This window comes from Lactuca saligna, chromosome 8 (genome assembly GCF_052625555.1).
Source record: "Lactuca saligna cultivar CGN05327 chromosome 8, ASM5262555v1, whole genome shotgun sequence".
NCBI classification, from domain to species: Eukaryota; Viridiplantae; Streptophyta; class Magnoliopsida; order Asterales; family Asteraceae; genus Lactuca; species Lactuca saligna.
The window spans coordinates 115,635,062-115,662,065 of record NC_136424.1 but is presented as its reverse complement, the minus strand read 5'-3'; the positions used below and the strand labels follow the sequence as shown (position 1 = coordinate 115,662,065).

At 39.6% G+C, this 27,004-nt stretch overlaps 2 long non-coding RNA genes across 2 annotated transcripts; both read right to left on the bottom strand.

Annotated features, from left to right (window-relative positions):
- Nucleotides 1–2,949: 2,949 nt before the first annotated feature.
- LOC145012457 (uncharacterized) lies at nucleotides 2,950–4,951 on the bottom strand. The gene is made up of 3 exons (XR_013664523.1): nucleotides 4,656–4,951; nucleotides 4,210–4,464; nucleotides 2,950–3,359 (listed from the first exon to the last, which is right to left on the bottom strand). It is a non-coding gene; the product is annotated as an uncharacterized LOC145012457 (long non-coding RNA).
- Nucleotides 4,952–5,778: 827 nt separating this feature from the next.
- On the bottom strand, nucleotides 5,779–16,541 carry LOC145012992 (uncharacterized). Its single transcript, XR_013664785.1, has 3 exons — nucleotides 15,918–16,541; nucleotides 14,848–14,948; nucleotides 5,779–6,109 (listed from the first exon to the last, which is right to left on the bottom strand). It is a non-coding gene; the product is annotated as an uncharacterized LOC145012992 (long non-coding RNA).
- Between the last annotated feature and the right edge of the window lie 10,463 nt (nucleotides 16,542–27,004).

The following is a 27,004-nucleotide window of genomic DNA, read 5'->3' as shown; positions in this document are numbered from 1 at the left end:
AAGAAGAAGAAATCGGCTTCACGGTTTCACTTCGTCTTCTCCACTATCACTGCTTCAAACAGCCAGCCACCACCGCCAACCACCACCTTCATCGGTTGTAAGTACCTCCTTAACATTTTTTGATGATCTTTTTACCATTGCCAATTAAAACCGAAGCCACATAACCATTTATCCTTTTTTTTTCGATCGTATGGAAACCGAACACAGGAGGTATACCCTCCTGTGTAACTCATTTAGTTTGCAAACTTTATTAATTAAAATGAACCCTCATCTATGAAATATTAATCCAATTACTTTTTGATTTTGATTTTGGAACACAATCATCAATTTTTTAACCAACAAATAAGTATATATGTTTATGCATTCTATGTATCCTACGATATCAATTTCATAGTTTTTTTTCTATTTAGATTGTTAGGTTTTTTTAATGCATCTTAATGTCGATGATTCTGCTAGAATGGAATATCGAATTCTAATTTTGTCATAATAGAATCTTGAATACCTTGTCACCTTAAGCAGTGAATTATAGTAATCAATTTTGTCAGAATAAAATTGGTTTCTATTCTTGGTATTGGTCTTGATTCTTATAGAACGACATCCTAAATAATAAAACATTACATTTTACAGAATAATATACATTACAATTTTAGGGATGTTGGTTTGTAGAAATGATAGTTATATTCTATTTGGATGTATATCACATTCTATTAGAACTTATTGTTTTATTCAATTTAATGCACTTATTTGAAAGTTGATTATGTTTTCCTTATGAATTTAGGTTTTGAAGAGGTTGTCATTAATGTGGAAAATGAAGAAAACATGGAGAACGATATTATATTCTAACGTAATGTATTCTGTCAAAATTTATAAATTGTTTCTTAACAATAATATTGTTTCGGAATAGAGTATTGTTTTTATTAGATTTTGATATTTTTTTTCATTTTTAAACATTTTTAGTTTTAATCTTTAAGAATAAATGTAATCATTAAACCATTATTAGTGATAATTTTTTTAGAATGATTGTAATAATTGTTTATAGTCTTTTTCTTTACTGGTGAATGTAAATAGTGATTCTTAAAAAATAAAATTTGTATTCTTTAGAAAATGTTGTTCTTGATAATATGTTATATAATTCTTTAAGCATGTTTAATATAAAAAGTATCTTGAATAAAACAATATTCTACAAGAATAAAACCGCAAATATATTTACTAGTTTATTGTTGACTTTTTGTCATTCTGACATAATAAAATCGGTTATTATTAAAAGTAATATTAAAACTTAATTAGAATTAACGTAAAAAATTCAGATTTTTTAAAAATATGGAATTAATGATCCCTTAAAATCCAAAAATTTCTTTTTTTAAAATAGGTTAATTGACCAAAATACCCTTTTACTGAAATTTATGTGATTATATGATACATGTTACCCTATTGTAGTATCATAGATCCTCAGATCATGATTGTTGACTCTATTCATCCGGTGGTCCAGACCTATGCATTCTGGTATACAATAGTTAGTAAAAATAAAATAACATAACTATATATATATATATGTGTGTGTGTGTGTGTATACTAGAAAAATTTAAGGCCTTCTAAGCACGGCCCATGTAGGGTAATTTTGGTACTTCCTAAAAGAGATTGCATGATTGAAATACTAATGCTATTAAGTAAGGTTTTAGCAGTATGTCTTAAATAAAAAATGCTTATATTATCAAAATTAATGTTAAAGGGTTTTAGCCTAAATTTCCCTGTTATTATAAATACTATACATTTTCCATAAATTGAAAATTATACTACTATTTGGAGCACAAGTTTAACCAACAGAAAAGAATAGTAGCCAAACTTACATTTCCTTTGCTAAAGTTTTAATAATGAGCAAAAGTTTTGTGTCATCACTAAATTGTTGCAGTACAATTTTATAATCAATAAGCTTTCAATCCGTTACACCTTAATTACAAAAATGAAAGTCCAATGTTATAATAGTCAAATAGTTAAAAGTACATTGCATTTTCTGCATTAACATAGCTTTGACGGTCCTTTCTATACCTAAAAATGACCACTATCTAGAATCTGTAGAGATAGATCACAAATATAAAACAAAATTAAGTTATAATTTAATTTGTATGGTTTAAATTCTACTATGTTGAAAAAAAAACATTAAATATAGGTTTTTTTTCTTAATGACAGTATATGTGTAAGTGTTATCCAATTTACCAGAGAGCTCGAGCCTTGATAAGTTCCTTTAACAACTCGGGAAAAAATTTAAAAGCTTTAAAAATTGAAAAAAAAAAAAAAAAAAAAAAAAGAATGTTTGGGTTTTAAATGAAGCATACATCTCTGTGGCATGTGAGGCATAACACCAATTAACCAAATGAAGGAAATAAAAAACCCAACAGATATTGCCAGCAATGCATCAAAACTAATTAAAAGAAAAGGGAATTTTCTAGAAAGATATACTTGTCATTTAAAATCAATTTAGTTTCAATGATACGTGCTCCCTTGGTATTGGTGGTGTATTAGAGTGGCCTTTTAACACTTGCATCTTCCAGGAACGACTTTACAGCAATAACGAGCGTAAATTATATTAATTCTACAGGCCATAGATAAATTGCATAAAGTAGAAGCATAAATAAAGCTATTTCTGGTATTTAATCCTCTCAAACTATTTTTCATGAACATTATTTTCCAAAATCCAAATCTTACCAATTTATCTGATTCTTCTTTCCATGGTTACTTAATTCAATTCCGCTTCCTTTTAAATTTAAATCCTATTCCTTTTAACTCATTAGAAATTCTTTTTTGCAGATTCCAACATCTTTCCATTTTTTCTTCTTATGATGAAAGATCAATGTCAGGTTCTTATAACAATCATTGTATCATATTGCTCATAAAAACCAAAATAATAATAATAATAATAATAATAATAATAAACCAAGAAGTAGACACCGGAATAAATTTACTAACCATATACATAATAAGTCAAGAAATTGAGTTCTAAAACCGTTAATAATCAAATTAATGGAGCAAAAAAGGTTATATGTAGAAATTAGAAACCAAACCTTAGCATCAGATAAACTGTTGAAGGAAATCTGATTCTGGTTTGGTTGTTATATGTTTCCTCATCTAGCAAGTGGAACAAATTCTCTTATATTTGTTCATCAATAATCGGATCTTGCAACCAACCCCATCAGTGAATTGACATCATCGGCTGAGTACAACCATCATAGAAGTAAAGCAGGTCTTTTTAAATGATTTGGCACAAAGTGGGAATCGTTCTATATGTGATTAAGAACATACCCAGGTTGAACATCATCATTTCAAATTGAAAAGACTTGAGAAAACGATCAAAGCCCAAAAACCTTGTACAGAAAATGAAAAAAATCATCAAAGTACATCAAGATAGCAGTCCTTCCATGACCTGAAGAAGAAGAGACACACCCACTAAAACATACATAAAATAAAAATCTTTAGGATCCCTATAATTAAAAACGAAAACCCATTGATTTTGCACTGATGTAATATTAATCCAATAATTTTCAGGGGCGGGCCAGTTTCACTTTAAACATGAAATCGTAAATCAATATGTGAAGGGAAGACACTGGGAGATGAAAGAAGAGAGAAAGAGAGAAGAGGGGATTAGAAAGCAAGATAAATTGCTTTGTTCCTTTAACTGTTTTTAAACTGATAATAACATGCTTATGGTTTAACCTTATCCACTAATCAGACTCACTAACATGTTTATGATCTAAAGTTAAATGTTTACAAGAATTAGGGAAATTATTAAGTAACGTAGATGAACAAAATGTAATCAACTGTCATATGGTCATTCCATTTTGTCTAGGTATGGCATCTAGATGTTTACCATATGCATAATTGACAGTTTTATAAGTCAAGATTATGCAAAGTACTGCTGTCAAGCAATTATTTTTAGCGAAAACTTCTTACACATACAAACAGATCAAGATAGAGGATATCCCAAATGAACATTCAAAATTACTTCTAATGAATAACCAGTTCAGATATCTCTCAATCGTGCCTAGCATGCATGTAGCAAAAGAAAGGAAACATATATGTGGAAAATTGTATTAAACCTTTATCAACTTAAATTAAAACTTCATAAAACCTATAATTCACATCACATTGGGAATTTAATTTTAGATGAAAAGTAGAGAGGGCAATCAATCAAGGATACTGAGAAGAGAAAATTACCAATCACGACATCAAGAGATGGTTGGTGACGGGTGAGGCGATAATGGTATGGGGTACCAATGTGTGAACAGACAACATTAGGGAAACAACACGGATAGGAGATCTTGAATTGCTCTCCACCATCGCTTCCCTTATTCTCTTTCTCGTTTCACCTCTTCATTCTATCTCCAATTCGAAATCAAAATTCAAAAGAAAGAAAAGGTTGTCGTCTCCTTCTATAATCCATAACTTCCTTCTCTTTTCTCTTTCATTCGACTGAGAAATTGTCGAAAAAACCATAACAACAACGTTAATCCTGAATGGAAACCTCTGAAATAAAATCGACTTTGCAATATTGGAGAAAAAAGATAATTTCAAATAGATTTTATTGGGGCAAGAAAATCCGTTGATTGGATTAACAAGTTAAAAAACTTGAAATCAAATTAGGGTTCTTGTAGATAACATACCAGTGGGAAGACGATCACGGTATTATCGTTCTTCTTTGATTCAACAACAAAAACATTTACAGTAAACAATTTGGCAAATTTTTTGTTGGTCGCATAATCAGGGTTTTTCGATTGGCTGCTTGTTGGAGAAGAACCGGTGAACTGCAAAAGGAAGGCGTTCAAGGGGATGCGACGACCAGGAAAATGAAATCGACGTTTTAAAGGGATTGAAGCAACATTTTGGTATGTTATGTCGTTTCGAGAGTAGTTTACGTGGAGGTAATGCAACCCTATGAATGTTTCCTAGATGGCACCACATAAAAAGGGCTTTTATATATAGTAATGATATATATATATATATATATATATATATATATATATATATATATATATATATATATTGGAGTCTCATACCCTACAAGCGTCCAAGTTTCATCGCAGTTCTCCTTGACTCGAGTATGGATCCGCTACTTCCATACTACCTTCCACATCTATCACACTTTCCTCAAGGATCACTTTGAATCCTCCAAGTCACTCTTTATCCATACAAATAATCCTCCATATGACAAGGCTCCCAACACTAAATCTCTTCTTAGGCTTTCCTAGGGCAATCACCACACCACTCTCTGCCATTAGTTGTAGAAGGAACTCCTACCTGAACCCTCTAACTAGCTCACGAATATAATTTCATATCACTGACACCAGATAATTCTTCGAATGAAAGGTCTCACACTACAATGGTTGGACTCAAGCAAGAGTCGCGCAATAGAGTTAAAACCTAACCTTCTAAAATTATTTAGTTTTCGTAATATGTAACTTAGTATATTCACTTACTAGTTAGCTGAAGTTAATGAGAACTTCTAAAAAGCAAAAAGCAAACAACTTTCGAGCATTGAGTAATCAGAATCAAGCATAACCTAATGAGGTCATCCTATCACTGACTGACCAGTACTAGCATGCAAGTCTACAAGCTCATACAATAGGCATATAAAGGCATCTCTCCTAGCTTTCTGTCATGCAAATCCTCAGCAGATCCGTAGCCCTAACTAGCATACAATTCACAAATTCATATCTTAAAACATATCATAAACATATATGGGTATTTTGGGAAAACTTACTTGATCTCAGTCAATTGCATGCACCACACCTTTTTCTTTTATTAGAAACCCTTTTTATAAAACATTTCTTTTTGAAAATTTCTACCAAGCCCTCAGTTTGAGTTCAGACACACCCGAGAGTATGTCTTAATCCCTCAAACCAAGGCTCTGATACCGACCTATAACATCCCAAAATTTAAGACCAAAAGTTTTTGTTTTTAAATCAATAAAACTATTATCCAAAACATCATAATAAAACCATGGTGGAACAAAGTGTAACAAATACATCATGAAACGTTAGAGTAATCATAAAATATGAAATAAGGTGGTGTGTGTACTGCAATCATCTCGGGCTCTTCCCCTTCGAACTAGAAGTACCTGAAACATAAACTAAAAACTGTAAGCACAAAGCTTAGTGAGTTCCCCAAAATACCACATACATTACATAATAAACACATAATGAGCCCTTCTCGACATCGAGCTGCGCCAAGCATCAAGCCCCGCTCGGTATACACATATGTCATTCATCAGGCCATGCTAGGTATACATATAATCATATAGCATATAAACACATAACACATGCAATAATCACAAAGATAAATATCATACAGAATGGTCATCGAGCCCTACCCGGTAAGCATACAAGCACATAACACATGCAAGAGTCAATCAGATATCTAGCATCCTAACATAAAAAATCATGAGCCAGTGCCTTCGACATGCTAAACACAAATAAGGAAACTCACCTCTAGATGCTGAAACATGCAAATGAATCTTGATCTGTTGGTCTGAAAGATCCTCGCACTATCAGCATCAAAATAATATCCAATTAATAGTTGGATTTTGACTCATAACTAAGAATCTAAGCAACTTAGCCCATAACCAGGGTAAAAGACAATTTTACCCTTTATCTAACTTGGCCCAAAGCCAAGGTCCAACACAACTACTCAAAAGTCCCAAATCCTAAATGGCAACCCAAAGCCCAATTTATGGCATAATCTTCCAAATTGGGCCCAAAACCCATCATGGGCCTAAATCAAGGAAGCCTAACATACTAGTCCCAAGTCCAAAATAGAACAAACCCAAACTATGGCCCAATTGTAACATCCTGAGGCAAGTACATCTCATTAACCCTTATTTTATTGTAGTTGTCAAGTTTGGCCCTTTATTTGAGAAAAGGTGGTAGCTGAGTACGCGGGGCGTACACGTGTGTATGCTCAGCGTACTCATGAGCATGATTTGGACGTGGAGGTGACCTAGTACGTTGGACATACCAGAGGGTGCGCTGGGCGTACTAGGCTCAGAATGAAAACCCTAATTGAGGGGAGTGTCCCTATTTAAGGAACCTGACGGCCTCATTTCTGGCCACCATTTCCAACCCTCAACCCTCTCAAAACCTTAATTTCCATCCCTTGAGCTTGAGTGACCATTTGTGAGCTTCTAAGGATTCTTTGAGTGAAGAAGGAACATTGAAGATAATAGAGTTGGAGTCCAGGCTTTAGATTTGAGTTTTTTTGTGGTCGGAGCATCATTTGAAGGTATAAAGCTTAGAGCTTTCTCATCCTTTTTTATTTTGCATATTATGGTCCATTTTAGGGGTTTTGGTCCCAAATCTTGAAGATTTATGAGTTATTACATCCATAGCCTAATATATGTCCCTTCAAATGTTTATAGTGGAGAGGATTCATAAAAATGAGGTCTTTGAGGTTAAAACCACCCCATGCATGAGATATGAGCATTTTTTTTGGAGTAAAGAGTGAGAGTTTTTGTGTATGGGACTTGCTCAGCCATGCAAAGGCTTACAGTCACGAACTTAATGGAGCATGAGCCTTTAGGTACTCTAAATCTGAGAGTATAGCTATGGTCTTAACGGATTAAGACCAAGGGAGTGGGAAAAGTAAGTCTGGGACGTATACCAAGCGTAATCCCAGTACGTGCAGCGTATCCCTGATGCAATAATGGCGAGGTAGTACGCCCAGCGTACGCGCTACAGTTGACTTTTGTTGACTTTTAGGGATTGGTCAAATTATGAACTATAGAGGCCATGGAAGCGTAAAATGGTCTTTTTTTTTCCTTCTATGAGTTTGTAGTGGGTTTAGCCTAGCTTCTTTGAGGGTAATTCATTAATTAGAGATAATTATGATATGTGTTAGGCGGAGGCTACACCGGTGATTCATGTATGAGGTTTATTTACTTGCTTACGAGGTGAGTCTTCTCACTATACTTACCATGAGTCGTAACTTTGTGTGACTGGAGGGTCTTGTATGTTTATATTGAGTATTGTGATGTCCTACATTATGTCTTTGTGATTTATGATATGTATTCTGAGCTTTACTGAGTTAGGACGGGAGGGTCCATCCGAGTTGTAGGATCAAAGGGTTCACTGAGCAACATTGACCAAAGGGTCTTATTTGAGATATCGCCATGACAGGCTAATGAGATATGTTTGGTATTCTGGGGAACTCACTAAGATTTGTGTATATCGTGTTCCGTGATATGTGTTTCAGGTACTTCTCAGGATTGCGGGAAGGCGCCGCCTTGATTGTACACACGGGATGAAGTTATGTTTTTGAGGATCCTGGATTTTTATGCAAACAATTATGGATATATGTTTTTGATCATTTGACACTTTGGGTTTTGGGATTGTGTTTATGAGAATTATGTGATTTTTAAAATAAACAATTTGTTTGAAAATTTATGGTGTTACAAGTTGGTATCAGAGCCTTGGTTTGAGGGATTCAGATGTACTCTTGGGTATGTTTGGACTCAAACTGAGGATTTTGAAAAATAAAATCAAAAGAAATGATTTTTCTAAAACGAGTAAGAGTTTTAAGAGAAAAACGAGTTGGGGCAGTGTGTACAATCAGCCAGATCCCAAACAATGATTTCCCAAAATAACCTTACTTATTGTGTTATGAGATATTCATGATATATTAGGGATTCATGTTAGAGAATAGGCTAGGTATTTCATATTTTAGGGCTAGAGTTGCCTGATTTGTGATGCCTTAGCCTAGGAGATGTTATTGATCGATGTTATCTATTATTTTCCTTGAGTATGTGCTAAGTAGGAGTATCTAGCAGGAATCCCTTAGAAAGAGTTCTGAGTCGAGGGATAATCTAGGAGGGACACCTAGATGAGCATATGAGGGGTCTACTGAGAGGGAGTAGTTTGATATTCGTGAGAGATAGAGTACTTATGAATTGGGATCCTAGGAAGAGGACTTGGGGTGGCTACAGGTTGGTGTGGAAGGTAGTATTGGGCCCGTACTACTGAAAGCAATGGATCTGTATGCAACCCAATTAAGAATCCTTAGGATGCTAAGGAGCATGTAGGAATGGGTAATAGGGTGTAAGTATACTTGAGCTAGTCTCTGATGACTTTCATGTTGTGTTTCAGAGACATTATGGTGAGTACACGCCACAGCCCCGGAAGCAGTGGGGCTAGTGATGAGGAGATCCACAGGATCATTGCAGAGGAGGTGGCCCCAACCATTCGGGAGGCGATACCAAAGATGTTTGGGTCTATTAAGACCATACTGATTGAGACATTCGACGAGCGATATGTTGCTGTTATTGAGGTTGCTGTTGCTACAACCACCGGAGCCATCACCGCTGCTAGGCCACAGGGAGGTGACTCGTTGTTGCTACAGGAGTTCAGCAACACGAAGCCACCAGATTTTGATGGGACACAAGATCCGATTGCTGCTATGAGATGGATCTTCGACATTGAGGGGTGTTTTTACACGTGCTCATTCCCCGAGAACCTGAGAGTTCGGTTTGCACTGAACCAACTTCGCTTGGGAGCGAAGGACTGGTGGAATTTCGTGACTGCTAGTTTTACTCCTGCGGATCATGTTGCAGTGACATGGGAGAGGTTTACACAACTATTCCGAGATAAGTATGTTCCCCCGGTGGAGAGGGAATGGTTAGCCGAGGAGTTTCTGTCTCTTAAGAAAAAGACAAAAATTGTGACTGAGATCACGAGGATGTTCCATGAGAGGGCGTTGTTTTGCCCTGAGCATGTGTCTACTGAGCAGGCACGTGTGAGCCGATATCTAAGCATACTGAGGAGGGATATATGAGAGGTAGTGGAAAAGTAATCATACCGGACATTGGATGAGCTTTAGACCAATGCCATGCGGAAGGAGATTGAGCTAGAATTACATGCTACGGAGGAAGGAGAGTCCCAGGAGAGGGACCAGAGACCAGTGCAGTCGCAGCTGGCGGTGAAATGGGCTAAGCCCGCTGATACAAGAGCTGGGGGCCAGAAGGGCCGTACTTGTGGCAAGTGTGTCAAAAGTCACAAGGGATCATATCGAGCAGGGATTTTCTACAAAACTGGAAAACAGGAGCACATGGTGAAGGATTGCTCCAAGGGGTTTGCAGTTTGTTTTCACTGCAACCAGACCGTCCATCGGAAGGTCGAGTTCCCTTAGCTCATTCAGGGATCAGCTCAGGTTTTGCACCTGCTGCTTTACATGCTACTGATAGTCGGTCATTGAAGGTTGAGACATCTAGGGCTCGTTGGGAGCTTTTCAGCTGATAGTAGAGGAGGTCCGCGCAACACCTGATGTCATGGCTGGTACGTATTTCCTTATTTATACTATTTTGAGATTTTTTGTGCTTATATTGTGATGTATATATGTACTTTTCTTGTGAGTTGTGTACTTTCTTTGGTGTTATTTGACTCGGGTGTGAGTCGATCCTTTGTGTCTTTAGCTTTTAGTCATCACATCAGTATCATACATGAGGCGTTGAGTTGACCTATGAGGGTTTCTATAGCCGAAGAGCATGCGGTTTTTGCCACTTATGTATTCCGAGGATGTGTACTAGAGATTTTTGGTGTTGAATTCCTGATAGACTTGGTGCCAATAGCAATGGGTGATGTCTATGTCATAGTGGACATGGATTGGTTGAGTCAGTTTGGAGCTGTGATCGACTGTGAGCGCCAGATGGTGACCATACGAGACCCTAGTCGGGGAGTGCTTATGGTGTATAATGAGGGTACCAGATCTGGATCAGCTTTCTACTCTGCTGTCAGGGTAAGATAGAATCTATAGCAGAGTTATATAGGATTTTTGGCGTACGTGATAGATACGCGGGTTGCTACAGAGAGGCTGAGATCTATCTCCAAGGTTCCGATAGTGTGCGAGCTCACGGACGTTTTCCGTAAGGAGTTTCTGGGAGTGTCTTCCGAGAGGCAGGTGGAGTTCCGGGTGCGACGCCTACCGCCAAGGCACCTTATCACCTTGCGCCGCCTGAGATGCAGTAGTTATCCTCACTGCTCCAGGAATTCTTGGGAAAGGATTTATCAGACCGAGTAGCTCACCGTGAGGAGCACCGATCCTTTTTGTCAAGAAAAAGGATGGTTCACACCGTATGTGCATCGATTACCGGGAGTTGAACAAGCTGATGGTCAAGAACTGTTATCCACTATCAAGGATCGACGATCTATTCGATCAGTTGCAGGGGCATCTTGTTTTTCCAAGATTGATTTGAGATCTGCATATCATTAGATGAGAGCCTGTGATGAGGATATCTAGAAGACGGCTTTTAGGACTCGTTATGGTCACTATGAGTTTGTGGTGATGCCTTTCGGACTCACCAACATGCCGACAGCGTTCATGGATTTCATGAACCGAGTGTGCAGGCCCATGTTGGATCGGTCGGTGATTGTGTTCATCGACAATATTCTGGTATACTCGAGGTCTAGAGATCAGCACGAGAAGCATCTTCGGGGGATTCTTGTAGTATTGACGACAGAGAGGCTTTACGCCAAATTCTCTAAGTGTGATTTCTAGTTACGAGAGGTCCAGTTCCTAGCACACCTCATTAATCAGAATGGATATTGGTCAACGCGGCCAAGATTGAGATAGTTATGAGATGGGAGGTGTTGAGATCCCCGTCTGAGATCAGGAGTTTTCTGGGTTTGGCTGGTTACTATCAGAGGTTTATTAGATATTTCTCCAATATTGTTGTTCCTCTCACCAGATTGACCCGGAAGGGTGTGACTTTTGTTTAGGGGCCTGAGCAGCAGGCGTCATTCGAGACTCTTCGCCAGAGATTGTGCAAAGCCCCAATGTTAGCCCTTCCAGAGGGAGTGGAGGACCTCATAGTCTATTGTGACGCATCTATATCAGGGATGGGTGCCATATTGATGCAAAGGGGGCGCGTGATAGCATATGCATCAAGGTAGTTGAAGCCTCATGAGACGAGATATCCCACCCATGATTTGGAGTTGGGGATGGTGGTGTTCGCCCTCAAGATCTGGCGCCACTATGTGTATGGAGTTCGGTATACAATATACACGGACCATAAGAGCCTGAAGTACCTCATAGATCAGCCCAACCTGAATATGAGACAGAGGAGGTGGTTGGATATGGTAAAAGACTACGACAACGAGATATTATATCATACGGGCAAGGCTAATGTGGTAGTCGATGCCTTGAGCCATAGAGCAGCGAGTGTTCTGATTCGAGGATAACGGTGATAACTCCAGTCTTGGATACCATCCGAGAGGCCCAGGTGGAGGCTGTGAGACCGGAGAACAGCAAGAGGGAGCGGGTGATCGGACAGGTTTCCAAGTTTGAGACGTAAGTCGGGGACTTACGACTTTCTGTAGGCGGATATGGGTGCCATATACCAGTGAAGCTCGGCGCATACTGATGGAGGAGGCACATAGATCGAGATTCTCGATCCACCCAGGGGCCACCAAGATGTATTTGGATCTGAGTAGACATTAATGGTGGCCCTGTATGAAGAGGGATGTGGCATGGGTTGTTAAGAGGTGCTTGACCCGTCGCCAGGTTAAGACGGAGCACCAACGTCCACATGGACCGTTGCAGCCTCTAGAGATTTCCCAATAGAAGTGGGAACAGATTCCATGAATTTTATCACCAAATTACCAAGGACTGCGCGAGGTGTGAATGCAATAAGGGTGATTGTAGACTGATTGAAGAAGAGTGCTCACTTCCTAGCTATCAGTGAGAGCTCTTCTGCGGAGAAATTGGCAGAGATTTATGTGAGAGGGGTGGTAGCACGAGATGGGGTGCCGACATCGATAGTCTCAGATCAATATGTGCGCTTTACTTCCAGGTTCTGGAAGAAATTTCATGAGGAGTTGGGTACCCGGTTTCCCTTCAGTACCACATACCACCGACAAACAGATGGGCAGAGTGAGTGGACGATTCAGACGCTCGAGGACATGCTACGTGCATGTATTATGGACTTTGGTGGAAGTTGGGACTCTTATTTGCCCTTGGCTGAGTTTTCATACAACAATAGCCACCATTCCAGTATTGGTATGCCTCCCTTTGAGCTCTTATATGGGAGGAGATGTCAGACTCCCATACGTTTGGGAGACGTAGGGAAAAGAGTGTTAGGTGGCACTGAGATAGTGCTCAAGCCGACCGAGCAGATTCAGCAAGTCAGACAGAGGTTACTGACGGCCTAGATTCGCTAGAAGAGTTATGCAGACCGGCGACGATCTGAGCTAGAGTTCCAGGTCGGAGATTTTGTCCTCCTGAAGGTATCCCCGTGGAAAGGGGTGTGTCACACCCCCGGCCGAGGCGGTGGAATACGCCGGGCTGTGTGACTTAGTTCATAGATCTCGAGCAAATTGCATATACATCACAAGTTACACCAATAACAACATAGCAGTTACATTGAAATTTAAAGTTCGAATACAAGTTTCATACATATATTAATAGGTTCATAAATTCACCTTAACAAGTAGGTTGGCATAACAAAAACTAAATGAGACTAGATTACCCAAAAATCCATGAAAAAATCTTCTATTAAAGGCTGGTTCACTGATCTCCTGAGAATACATGTGATTTGACGGTCAAAACAAAGGTTGGTGAGAGTTACAGGTTTTCTGCTAACCGCGGTAATGATACTTTATAAGTCTAGAAAGTATTTCTTTTGTGGTTAAAACCATGTTTGACAAAGAGTTAAATCACAAGTATATCTATACTTGAAATATTTGTTAACAATATAAATCATAAGTAAATCCATACATAAAATGTTTGATAAAGTGATAAACCATAGGTAAACCCATACTTTAAATGATTGATAAATAGATAAACCATAGGTAAATCCATACTTAAAATGCTTGGTAAAGAGTTAAACCATAAGTAAATCCATACTTCAAATGTTTCATAAAGAGTTAAACCATAAATAAATCCATACTTAAAATGCTTGATAAAGAGATAAACCATAAGTAAATCCATACTTAAAATGCTTGATAAAGAGTTATACCATAAGTAAGTCCATACTTAAAATGCTTGATAAACAGAGAAACCGAATATGTGGTTTCTAGTTAAAGAGTCTGGTTAATGCCTATAGTGAGTCCTATAACTGAGCTATGTGACCAGTTATAATCCATGCACAACACTTCATTAGACGTCGTCGTTATACTAAAGATAAATATGCACCCGCTTCGATTGATCAGTCGAGGTTCTAACTAGCAACCGCGGGTGGGGGTGTCAACCCGTATAGATCTATACATACGTATCTCGCTCCGAGGATTAACGGTTATAGTTAAATGGGAATACTAAGTGTTTAAACTTAGGTAATGAATATTATCTCACTATAGTGGCCATTAACTAGGTTATACGGTAAAGTTTCACTATAAAAGCTGAATAAGTTCGATAAATCCGTAAAAATGTATGTCACTCGCTTAAATAGATAAAATGTTTCTTCACATGCATGAATGATTTCCAATATATAATTGTTATAAATTGTACACATATAATTGATAAATATGTTTGTACATGCTCGATGTAAGTGAAATAAATTATGCACATGACTAATAATATTTTTAAATGCACATATATCGTAAAGAAATCGGTTTATAATATATTATTTTGACAATATTAAGCATTAAAACTAGATATATGTTTTATATGCGTATTCCATAGCCGATATATATTCGGCATAATTATAAACACATTACATAACCGAAAAATATATTTAAATATATATTTCACATGTATCCCCCCCCCCCCAAATATATATATATATATATATATATATATATATATATATATATATATATATATATATATATATATATATATATATATTAAAACATAAAAAGGGGCCGTAACACTCACCCTTGAAGCGTGAACGAGTCTTGAGGATGAAATTTGTTGCGAAGGTCGTTTTGTGATGTTTTGTGCTCTTAAAAGGAATCACAAGTTCTATTTAATTTTACCTAAAAACCAAAAGGGTAGTTTTGATATTAATTATTAGGTATGGAGTGGTTTTTATTAAAACAATTAAATTCTATGGTTTAATCTTGCTAAAAGTTTTCAACAAGGGATTGATCTTATAAATTATTTCAAAAACAAGGGCAGAAAGTGCATATTCTCAAGTTATAGTTTTGTACCTATCTTGCTAAAATTTTTGAGGAAAGGGGTTGTTCCTGATTATTTTAATGACAATTTAGGAGTTTGGATTCAGTTTGTTAGGAATTTACATGGAACGGGCCATTCTGTTTATTTTGAATTCAAGTTTGGAAGACGAGGTCTGATTGGTAACCTGATACCTCTTCACGGTCTATTTTAAACGAACTCGATAAAAGTTTACACAGTGTCGGCTTCTTTCTCTCGCTACAGGTACATGAACTGGAATGAGACCCGTTCGTTGGGTCTCTTAGTTCTCGGTTGTATGCTCGACAGTGGGTCATTGAAACGAAATTTATGTTGGGGAATTCGAAATATGGTTATAGAAAATCTGGATCACAAACAGGAATCGTGTAAACACTTTCATTGTTTGATATTTCGACCCTATATGCCTTGGGTATCACGAAATCCAAACTGGGATAATTCCTGAAGCAACAATTCTGATTTTAGGCATAAAATCATAATCAATTTTGATAAGATGAAGAAGAAGAAGAAGCGTTTCACGTTTTTCTCTGTGTTTCAAAACTATATACCGTTTTTACCTATCTTATCCAAACAACGGATAAATTAAAAAACAGTTTTCATCTTTTAAAGAATGACTAAAACAGTAGATTAGGGTTCAGTACTAATAATGTTTAGTAAATACAAGTGTGCACTTCCACACCTCCTAACTTGTATTATAACTAAAACATTGTTCTTAAAACACTTGTTAAGTCCATTACACTGAAATATATTTGGTGATAAAATCACCAACAATGGAGAGGACGGAGATGACTTACCTGCAGAGATGGCGTCGGAGAATGGCAACGATGGTAGTGAGCGGGGATGTAGGTGAGTGGCACAGCTTCGACAGCCTCTTCCCGCCTGGTTTTAGGTTGGGTTCTGGTCCAAATCAGCGGAGAAAACAAATGGAAGTGGTATTTGGTGGTGATTTTCAGCCGAGAGGAGGGGTATAACGTGGTGGTCGGACTTTCAACAGTGGTGGCGGAAATAGGGTGGGTCAGCGGTGGAAAGAAGGTGGCGGTGGTTGCTTCGTGTCGGCAGTGGGTGGCAGCCCCACTGTTGGGGTTTCCTGCTTTGGTCAACAGAAAAGAAGGAAGGAGCGGAGATGGTGGCTGGTTGTCGGAATTCCTTGGCAATAGCTCGGTAGTGGGTGCTAGTCACGGTCCAAGGGGAAAGATGGAGGCTGGTGATGTTTATTCTAACAATGGTGGAAGTAGACAGTGGTGGCCGACTGTGGTGGTTTGGGTTGCCAGAAAATGAAAAAGAAACCCAAGGAGGTGGTCTTGTTTACTCATGAACAGATAAATAACAAAAGTTTGGAGTGTTTGTACACAGCCTTTCTTATGATGTTGGGTGATGAAGCTTGAAATAGGTTTAAGAAGAAGAAAACAAAAGCTTCATATTTTCGTATATTACCGTCAGACTCGGAAGGAAAGTAACTTGACATGTTTGTTAATAAACTCATTTGACTTTCACAAGTCAAAGAAGTATAGGGACATTAGAGGAAGAGAGCGGTAAAAGAGAGAAATCACGTGGGTGATATCTCATATATATATATATATATATATATATATATATATATATATATATATATATATATATATATATATATATATATATATATATATATATATATATATATATATATATATATATATATATATAATTTTTTTCTTTGACCAAAAAGTGTAATATTTCTTTTGGTATTTAAAATACCTTATAAATTATTTTCGTTTGGATTTTTGATGTCGCGTAATTTTTCCAATTGTGTTGAATGATAAATTTTAATCCTTGGGTTTTAAAAACCCGAACGGAATATTTTTCCGAGCTGTAAAACTCCGGGAAATTGCGTTTGAAGTTCCGCGTCTAATTGATCTGAAACGTTCGATTTTTCTGACTTTTATAAATATTTTAATTAAAAATATTTTGAGTAGCAAATAAAAAAAAACTAGACCGTATTCTAAGTTCAAAAACGCTCTCATAAATTTTATCTGAGGTGTACAAGTGCCTCAATTGACCAATACGGTTTACGAAATCAGATAAAGTTAGTGTTACATCGCTTTGGTATCTTAAAATGGACATATCTTTTGCATATGAACTCCATTTTTGATGTTCTTTATATATCCGTGATCAGGGAAACATGTACTACGAGTCTAGAACATTTTCTTTGTTTACACACACTTGGTACAAAATTTCAGTTTTTCAGTCGTTAACTAGAGTTACAGTTTGTGCTTTACGTTTTGTTCGACAATTTTCATAATTTGAGATAAGATACCATTTCATATCTTATTTTATTTGAAATAACGTTATATTTCTACTAAAGTAGGCATTAAAATTCAATCGGTCAGGATACAAAAAGGTTCGCGGTGAACTGATCGTTTATATATTCAAACCTAAATTTTGGGATGTCATAGGGTGATCCAATTCAGGAAGTGGGGAAAGTTTGGTCCTAGATACATTGGTCCTTTTTGGGTGATCGCCCGAGTGGGGAAGGTAGCGTGTCAATTAGAGTTGCCTGAAAAGTTGAGCCAGATTCATAACACCTTCCACGTGTCCCAGCTGAGGGAGTGTGTAGTTGATGAGACGGTGGTGGTACCTTTAGAGGACATTTAGGTAGATGCGAGTCTGAATTACATCGAGAGGCCAATAGAAATCTTAGATAGGAAGGTGAAGGTCTTTAGGAATAAAGAGGTGCCCTTGGTTCAAGTCCAATGGCAACATCGGAAGGGGCCTTAGTGGACTTGGGAGTCGGAGTCTGAGATGCATGAGCATTACCCAGAGTTATTTCCAGAAGATGACTTCAAGGGAGAAGTCTAATTCTAGTGGGGAGAATTGTAACATCCAGAGATAGGCACATCTCATTAACCCTTATTTTATTGTAGTTGTCAAGTTTGGCCGTTTATTTGAGAAAAGGTGGTAGTTGAGTACGCGAGGCGTATGCATGCGTATGCTCAACGTACTCATGTGCATGATCTAGATGTGGAGGCCACCTAGTACGTTGAGCGTACCAGAGAGTACGATGGACGTAATAGGATCAGAGTGAAAACACTAATTGAGGGGTGTGTCCCTATTTAAGGAACATGATGGCCTCATTTCTAGCCACCATTTCCAGCCCTCAACCTTCTCAAAACCCTAATTTTCGTCACTTGAGATTGAGTGACCATTTGTGAGCTTCTAAGTGCTCTTGTGGATTCTTTGAGTGAAGAATGAGCATTGAAGAGAATATAGTTGGAGTCCAGGCTTTGGATCTAAGCTTTTATGTGGTTGGAGCATCATTTGAACGTATAAATCTTAGATCTTTCTCATCCTTTTTGATGTGTGCGTATTATGGTCCATTTTAGGGGTTTTGGTCCCAAAGCTTGAAGCTTTATGAGTTGTTGAACTCCAAAGCCTAATATTTGTCCCTTTAAGTGTTTCTAGTGGAGATGATTCATAAAAATGAGGTCTTTGTGTAACACCCCGTTTATAAAATAAATAAATAAATGTATACAAACCCTAAAATGAATAATAATGGAGCGAGGTGTTAGTTTCGAGGAGTTAAAAGTCATAATTACAGAAGTCAAGGTGCGTTTGGTAATTTAGGGATCTATTATGAAAGAAATTCATGGGATTAGGGCTTAAATGTAAGTTTTGGATTCAGTTTGTAAAGATTTCGGAAGTCAGGGTTAAAAGTGTGAAATATGAACTTATTTTGAAAGAAACGAAGGAAGGAGGGACCAGGATTGTAATTATGGGAAAGTTGTAATAAGGACTGTGTATATATATTCAAATGACTCGTTTGTAAACCCTAACCCTAAAGAAGAGTCGGCCCCTACCCCCCCCCCCTCCACTCCTCCAGCCGCCATCACCGGTTTTCCCACTTGGAGTCCCGACGACCACCGCCTGCCGCCTTGCCATCGGGTTGTCGTCACCATCTTCACCGCTATCCTCTTCGTCCGTTTTCTGACCATCTAGCGCCAACAAAATTTCCACCTTGTGTTCTGCCGTCGGGAGTGAGAGAGAGAGATCAAGGGTTTTGGCGACGGGGCTGTGAGGGTTTTACGAGCGGAGCTGTTGCGACCGCCACCAGTCGATTCAGTGCTTCAATCAGTCGCGATCATTGCCTGTTGCTCCAGTCGACAGCTACCACCCCGAGGGTGGTTCTCGCGTGTGTTATAGCCTCCATGTTCGTGTTCACGTAGGAGCTATTGCATTATTGTTTCAAGTCTGAGTGGTTTGCGTTATTTCGTGGGTGTGGCAGTTTGAACGGGAAGCGAGGGAAACCACCGCCACCACCGTAAGGTGGTGGCTGCCATCCTAAAGTTATGGCTGTCACCGCAAAACGCCACAGGTGGGTGGCTACGTGCTTTTCCAGGCAAATGGTGTAGTGTGTGTGGATGTACCTATTTTATTTGAGTGTTTTTGTCAAGCCGGAAAATCAAGATTTGTCGCCACCACCACCGTGAGGTGGTGGCTGCCGCCTTGTACCACCGTCGGCCACCACTAGGGTGGTTGTGTGTGTGTTAGTTAGTTAGTGTGTGTGTATAAAGCATTGTAATTGTAATTTCCAAAATATTAATGAAAAGAAATGGAAAACCACCACCTTAGGGTGGTGGCCGCCGCCGTGAGCTGCCATCAACCACCACTACCTGAGGTGGTAGTGGGTGGTGTCCCGCTAGCAAACCCTAATAGGCTTAGAGATTGGTTTTGGGCCTATTGGGCCATGTTTGGGTGGAAAACCCTAATTATGAGTATTTGGGCCTTGGACTTATTTGGACCCACTTTTGGGCCATTGGGATTGGATTGTGAATCAAGCCCAAACTATTTCATGCCATTTATCTAGTAGACTAAAGGACTTAATGGACTAAGTCCTTAATGGGCTAATTGAGAAAATACTAATATCTGAGAAATTATCAAGACACACACACGGGAATTATTTAATAAGTGAAATATTAAATAACTTAATAGATTAAGTCCTTAGTGGGTTAAGCCCTTAATGGATTAAGTGAGAAACACTTAACCCTAATTATTATTTTATGAGAAACCCTAATTTCACTTGGGCCATAGATGGGCCATAGTTTGGGCCTAGATGGTTGTACGGTATTGGTCCCTTAGAATGAGACATGTTGGACCGAACTGAGCAATTGGGCCTTAAGGGAAGTCCTTGTGGACGTTTGGGCCCAATTTGAAAAATTGGACCATATGTTGAGCTTTAATCCCTAGTTGACTTTGGGCCTATGGATTGGACCTTGGGCTTGGGTAAGCCAAGCTTGGGGTAATGTAGTAATTATCTAAAGTATGTAATTATAGTTATGTAGTGGAACCCAATTATTAATTGAGTGTTATTTTGATGTTGACAGATCAGGAATCTGTCATCTAGCAGCTGGGGTCGAGTTTGCAGGACTTAAGCAGTGTAGGATTGAGTCTGCGGGACTTCAGCAGTGTGAGGTGAGTTTCCTTCCAGTATGAACGGGTCTAAGGCCACAATGCCGACCCGTTTATCTAGCAGTAGTTCCTGGACTTCAGCGCGATGCAGTAGTTAGTATGTTGGATGCCTTTGTGGCTCAGACAGGATTTATGTGTTATGTGTTCCGGGCTACGGCCCAATGCAATAAGCAGTTTATGGGTTCATGCTAGTTGATATGTTTATGCTATGATATGTTATGCTCAGTCAGTTCCCGGACATCGGTCCGATGCAGGGGACAAGGTCCTAGTCAGTTCTGGATTTCGGTCCGATGCAGTTAGTTCTGGACTTTGGTCCGATGCAGGGGACAAGGTCCCAGTCAGTTCCGGACTTCGGTCCGATGCAGTTTCTGGACTCCGGTCCGATGCAGAGGCCAAGGCCCTGGTTAGTTCCGGACTTCTGTCTGATGCAGTGGGCAAGGCCCAGTATATGCTTTATATGTTATTGTATGGTTTGTGGTAGTTTGGGGGAGCTCGCTAAACTTCGTGCTTACAGTTTCAGTTTTGGTTTCAGGTACTCAGTTTTCAAAAGAGGAGCTCGGGAAGATTGCAGTGCACACACCATTTGTTCATCCTGGGATGTGTATACTCTAACATACTCTACATTTGTTATAATATTTTGAGATACATTGTTTACGATTTTTATATGAAGTTTATTGACTATGGTTTTTATTATTAAATGAAACGAAATTTTCAGACTGTGTTTTTGGGATGATACAAGTTGGTATCAGAGCCTTGGTTTGAGGGATTCGGGCACATTTTCGGGTGTGACTGAACTCAAACTAAGGAATTGGTATAGAAATTTTCAATAGTAAATCAGTTTTATAAAAAGGGAGTTTGAGAAAAGAAAAGAGTTTTAGAAAAAGCGAAAATAATTTTTAGAAAGTAAAGAACTTTGAAAAGAAAACAAAAGGTGTTGTGCATGTAATCAGCCAAGCTCAAGTAAGTACTCCCAAATTACCCATACAAGTTATGTTATGATTATCAGTTTCAGTTTTTGTTTCGGCTTTAGTCTCAGTAGAACAACATGCTAGTATAGGACTAAGGATCTAGGAGGATGCCTTATGTGCCTGCTTTATGTGTTTCAGCTTTATGAGAATTGCATGCTAGTACTGAGTAGACAGTAGTAGGATAGCCTGTTTAGGTTATGCATGATAGTATAAGCGTAGCATTGTATGGTACTACATTTTCTTATTATGAGAATAAATTTCTTGAGTAGTTTCCCTTTGTCTAAATGCTGCTTGCTTTGTGCTTTGTGGGACTTTGAGTGATGGGAGTTAACTATTAGGTGGATACTTTAGGTCACATGTAATCAGGGTTGAATAATCTTAGAGGATTGGATTTGACCCTATTGCGTAGCTCTTGTCTAAGTCCTAACCGTTGTAGGAATGAGTCCCTTACTCGAAGGATTATCTGAGCCTCGTTGCATGTGATGGTATCCATGTGGTGGCTAATTGGCATTATGAAGGGACTTTCAGCAGCTGATGACTGGTTTGGATGAGTCAGAAGTTTCCCTAGGGCGAGCCTAGGATGAGAGCAGCAGAGATCAGTAGTAGTAGAAGTGACTTGGTGGAGTCAAGGCAGTTCTTGAGGAAAGTACGGATAGATGTGGAAGATAGTATGGGCCCGTACTACTGAAAGCAGAGGATCCATACTTGAATCAAGGAAGGCTGAGATAAGACCAGGGAACTTGTAGTGTGTGAGATCCCTCGAGTTTTGATGAGTATTGTGAAGTTAGTGATGGTATATTGCCGAGTATAGTGATGTTACATGGTAGACAAGATGGTAGTCCTGGTGTCGACAATGGATCAGGCTCGAACTCTGGAGTCGGGCAGATTGATGATCAGATGAGGGAGTTCATTCCATCTGAGAATTATGTGCAGTATCATTGACCAGACTCCTATGATCCTCAGTACGATCAAGGAGGGCATTAAAGAGATTTGTGAAGAGAGGTCGAGTGCATTCTGCATTGAGATAGCAGTCGTGATAGGGACCCACACGTTGATGTTTTAGGAATTCAGAGTTTATGAAGCTTCAGATTGTCAGGGGGGTTAGGGACCCCATTTTTAGCAGCAGATGGTTGGCAGATGTCGCCAACACTTTTAGTACCAGACGTTGTCTCGAAGGAGACAATATCTAACTTACATCCTGTTTCTTGAGGGATAGAGCACGAGATTGATAGGAAGAGGTTGGTAGTGGGTTGAGTGATGATGTGGTTGATGCTATGTCATGGGATGACTTTTAGACCAGATTCTGGGCAAAGTGTGCCCAGGCGATGGACGCGCAGCAGTTGGCGCAACAGTGTTAGATCTCCACCAGACGACTGAGACTATGGCAGGGCTCACTGCCAAGTCTGGGAAAGAGCTTATATGGTACCACAGTATGCATCAGGTGAGGAAATGTAGTAGGTAAGTTATCAGAACATACAGTAGAATGATAGCAGGGAGATTATGAGTATCTCGGGGTGCAAGACCCTGAATGATATGACTTCTAGAGCTCGAGAGCGGGATATTGTCATAGAGCACACTGGGAAGAGGGAACCACATTGGTTGCTTATAGTGACGGGTCTCGGGAGGAGACCATAGATTTCGGACCAGCTTCTGAGAGGCCAGCGAGGTCGGATTCAGTGCAGCACTTGCAGGAAACTGCACAAGGGAGCCTTTTGTTCCAAGGGCTGACTAAGTGTAACCCTAAGTTATCCCCAATTTGTGTCTGAATTATATTTTCAAGAGATGTCATATGCCAAATGCATGCCGAGAAGCATTAGCGAATAGTGATAGATCAATCCCCCAGATTACGGGATTGGGGAGGTACAACGTCATCTTGGTTCATTCCAAGACTAAGGAGCAACATGAAAAGCACCTGAGGGAGGTGCTAGAGACTTCCAGGAGGGAGAGAATTTTCACAAGGTTCTCCAAATGTGAGTTCTGGTTGCGTAGAGTGCAATTCCTTGGGCACCCTGTCAACCAGGAGGGTGTACTAGTCGATCCAGGCCAAGATAGAGGCTGTGAGGCAGTGGGAGATTATGAGGTCTCCAATTGAGATTCGGAGCTTTTTGGGTCTAGCGGGTTATTACCGGAGATTTATCCGGATTTTTAGAAGTTGTGTGATCTTTTGGATTAGCCGGTGTTGAAAACACTAGAAATGGTAAGCGTGGTTTCTACCAGATTGGTCATGGGTGGTGAGTTAGGAGTTGGAAAACTCCCCAGTTTTGAGTGCGTGTAATAGCGATCAGTAGATGATTGGTTTGGGAAACCAGGTTGAATATTTTCTCGGCACGATGTGATATTACTTAGGATGTAAGACTACGGGACAGTCGTAGCATTCACCATCAGGTAGACAGTACGGGAAGTGTAGTGAGGCTACGAGATGCCCATAGTAATCACGTTAGACGATAGTTGGTTCGGAAAAAAAAACCAGGTTGGAGGATCACCGACACGACTCGGGTGAGTCAAGATGCAGATTGAGTGAAGGTCCAACATGGGATGCTTTCAGATTAGTAGGCAGTGTAGAGTCATAATGGAGAGTGTAGTAGGACTGCGGGATAGCCGCAACATTCCCCAGCAGCGAATTAGTGAGGGGAGTGATGTAAGTCTGCGAGTGTAGCCGTAGCATTCACTAGCAGTCAGATAGTATCAGAGTGATGTAAGTTTGTGGGTGTAGCCGTAGCATTCACTAGCAGTCAGATAGTATCAGAGTGTTGTAAGTCTGCGGGTGTAGCCGTAGCATTCACTAGCAGTCAGATAGTATTAGAGTGTTGTAAGTCTATGGGTGTAGCCGTAGCATTCACTAGCAGTCAGATAGTATCAGAGTGTTGTAAGTCTGCGGGTGTAGCCGTAACATTCACTAGCAGCGAAAAAGTGATAGAGTGTTGTAAGCTTGCGGGTGTAGCCGTAGCGTTCACTAGGTTATTAGATAGCGTGAGTGCATCGTTAGGATGCAAGAAGGACAGTAGTACCCACCCGCTCGGGTATAGCAGTGAGGATATGGAGATCCACATATTGGATTTTGGAGTTTCTCATACGGATTAGACCTGGTTAAGCTAGTGATAAGACTGTAGAAGCACCACTACAGAGAAGAGAGCAGAGAAGCAGTAGACTGCTTGAGGTCATTTAGGACATAAGGCTACCAATGGTCATGTAGCAATCACTTTTAGCCTTGGGTTTGGTGATGTCAGGATTCGACGTATGGACTCGATCAGTTAGATCAGAAAGTTATTAGAGCCCCAGTGGCGTGGTAACTAGTGGCAGCTAGTTCAGAGAAGAATTTCGCTCAGAAATTGTGTGAGGCGACTAAGTAGGGAGTCCTTTGGCTCCGCAGTTGGGCTGGAACCTGATATTTCAGATGATTGGCGGAAAAACTGAGACCAAATAGGTTCCGGTAGATGTTGGGAAGTAGCCATGAGGCAGCATACAGTTTCAGACAGTTCGGTTTTCAGGAAAGTTCAGTGTTTTCAGGCAGATCAGAGAATCATACAGTTTTAGGTCTCCAACGGTAATGGTATTTGAGGATTTCATGTATGATAAGCGTAACAGATTGTTGAGTAATTTTTTTTATCACCCATTGCGGGGTTCATCTATAAATATTCAGTATGAGTGGTCTGTTAGGGATTCAGATAATCTAAAGATATCAAATTTCAGATAGAGTACATGTGAGCTTATTGCGAGGGATTAGTTCACCTGCAGATGTTAGGGCCTTGTGATGATTTGTTACAGCTACCCTGAGAATGTTAGGGTGTGCCCAGGATGGTGACCATGTTACTTGAGTGGTTAGCCTATAAGGTATGATAAGAAGTGATTTCAAGGACGAAATCTAATTTAAGTGGGGGAGAGTTGTAACACCCTGTTTATAAAATAAATAAATAAATGTATACAAGCCCTAAAATGAATAATAATTGAGCGAGGCATTAGTTTCAAGGAGTTAAAAGTCATAATTACAGAAGTCAGGGTGCGTTTGTTAATTTAGGGATCTATTATGAAAGAAATTCATGGGATTAGGGCTTAAATGTAAGTTTTGGATTCACTATGTAAAGATTTCGGAAGGCAGGGTTAAAAGTGTAAAATATGAACTTATTTTGAAAGAAAAGAAGGAAGGAGGGACTATGATTGTAATTATGGGAAAGTTGTAATAAGGATCGGGTATATATATTCAGATGACTCGTTTGTAAACCCTAACCCTAAAGAAGAGTCGGCCGCTACCCCCCCCTCCACTCCTCCAGCCGCCATCGCCGGTTTTCCCACTTGGAGTCCCGACAACCACCGCCTGTCGCCTTGCCATCGGGTTGTTGTCACCTTCTTCGCCTCTATCTCTTCGTCCGTTTTCCAACCGTCTAGCGCCACCAAAATTTCCACCTTGTGTTCTGTCGTCGGGAGTGAGAGAGAGATCAAGGGTTTTGGCAACGGGGCTGTGAGGGTTTTACAAGCAGAGTTGTTGCAACCGCCACCAGTCGATTCAATGCTTCAATCAGTTGCGACCATTGCATGTTGCTCCAGTCTACAGCTACCACCCCGAGGGTGGTTGTCGCGTGTGTTCTAGCCTCCATGTTCGTGCTCACGTAGGCGCTACTTCATTATTGTTTCAAGTCTGAGTGGTTTGTGTTATTTCATGGGTGTGGCAGTTTGAACGGGAAGCGAGGGAAAGCACCGCCACCACCGTAAGGTGGTGGCTGCCATCCTAAAGTTGTGGTTGTCACTGCAAAACGCCACAAGTGGGTGGCTATGTGCTTTTCCGGGCAAAGGGTGTAGTGTGTGTGGATGTAACTATTTTGTTTGAGTGTTTTTGTCAAGCCGGAAAATCAAGATTTTCCGCCACCACCACCGTGAGGTGGTGGCTGCCGCCTTGTACCACCATCGACCACCACTAGGGTGGTTGTGTGTGTGTGTGTTAGTTAGTTAGTGTGTGTGTGTGTGTGTATAAAGCATTGTAATTGTAATTTCCAAAATATTAATGAAAAGAAATGGAAAACCACCACCTTAGGGTGGTGGCCGCCGCCGTGAGCTGCCATCAATCACCACTACCCGAGGTGGTAGTGGGTGGTGCCCCGCTAGCAAACCCTAATGGGCTTAGAGATTGATTTTGGGCCTATTGGGCCATGTTTGGGTGGAAAACCCTAATTATGAGTATTTGGGCCTTGGACTTATTTGGACCCACTTTTGGGCCATTGGGATTGGATTGTGAATCAAGCCCAAACTATTTCATGCCATTTATCTAGTAGACTAAAGGACTTAATGGACTAAGTTCTAATGGGCTAATTGAGAAAATACTAATATTTGAGAAATTATCAAGACACACACACGGGAATTATTTAATAAGTGAAATATTAAATAATAATCATTGGTAGAAATTAATCTAAGCAATAATGGACTTAATAGATTAAGTCCTTAGTGGGTTAAGCCCTTAATGGGTTAAGTGAGAAACACTT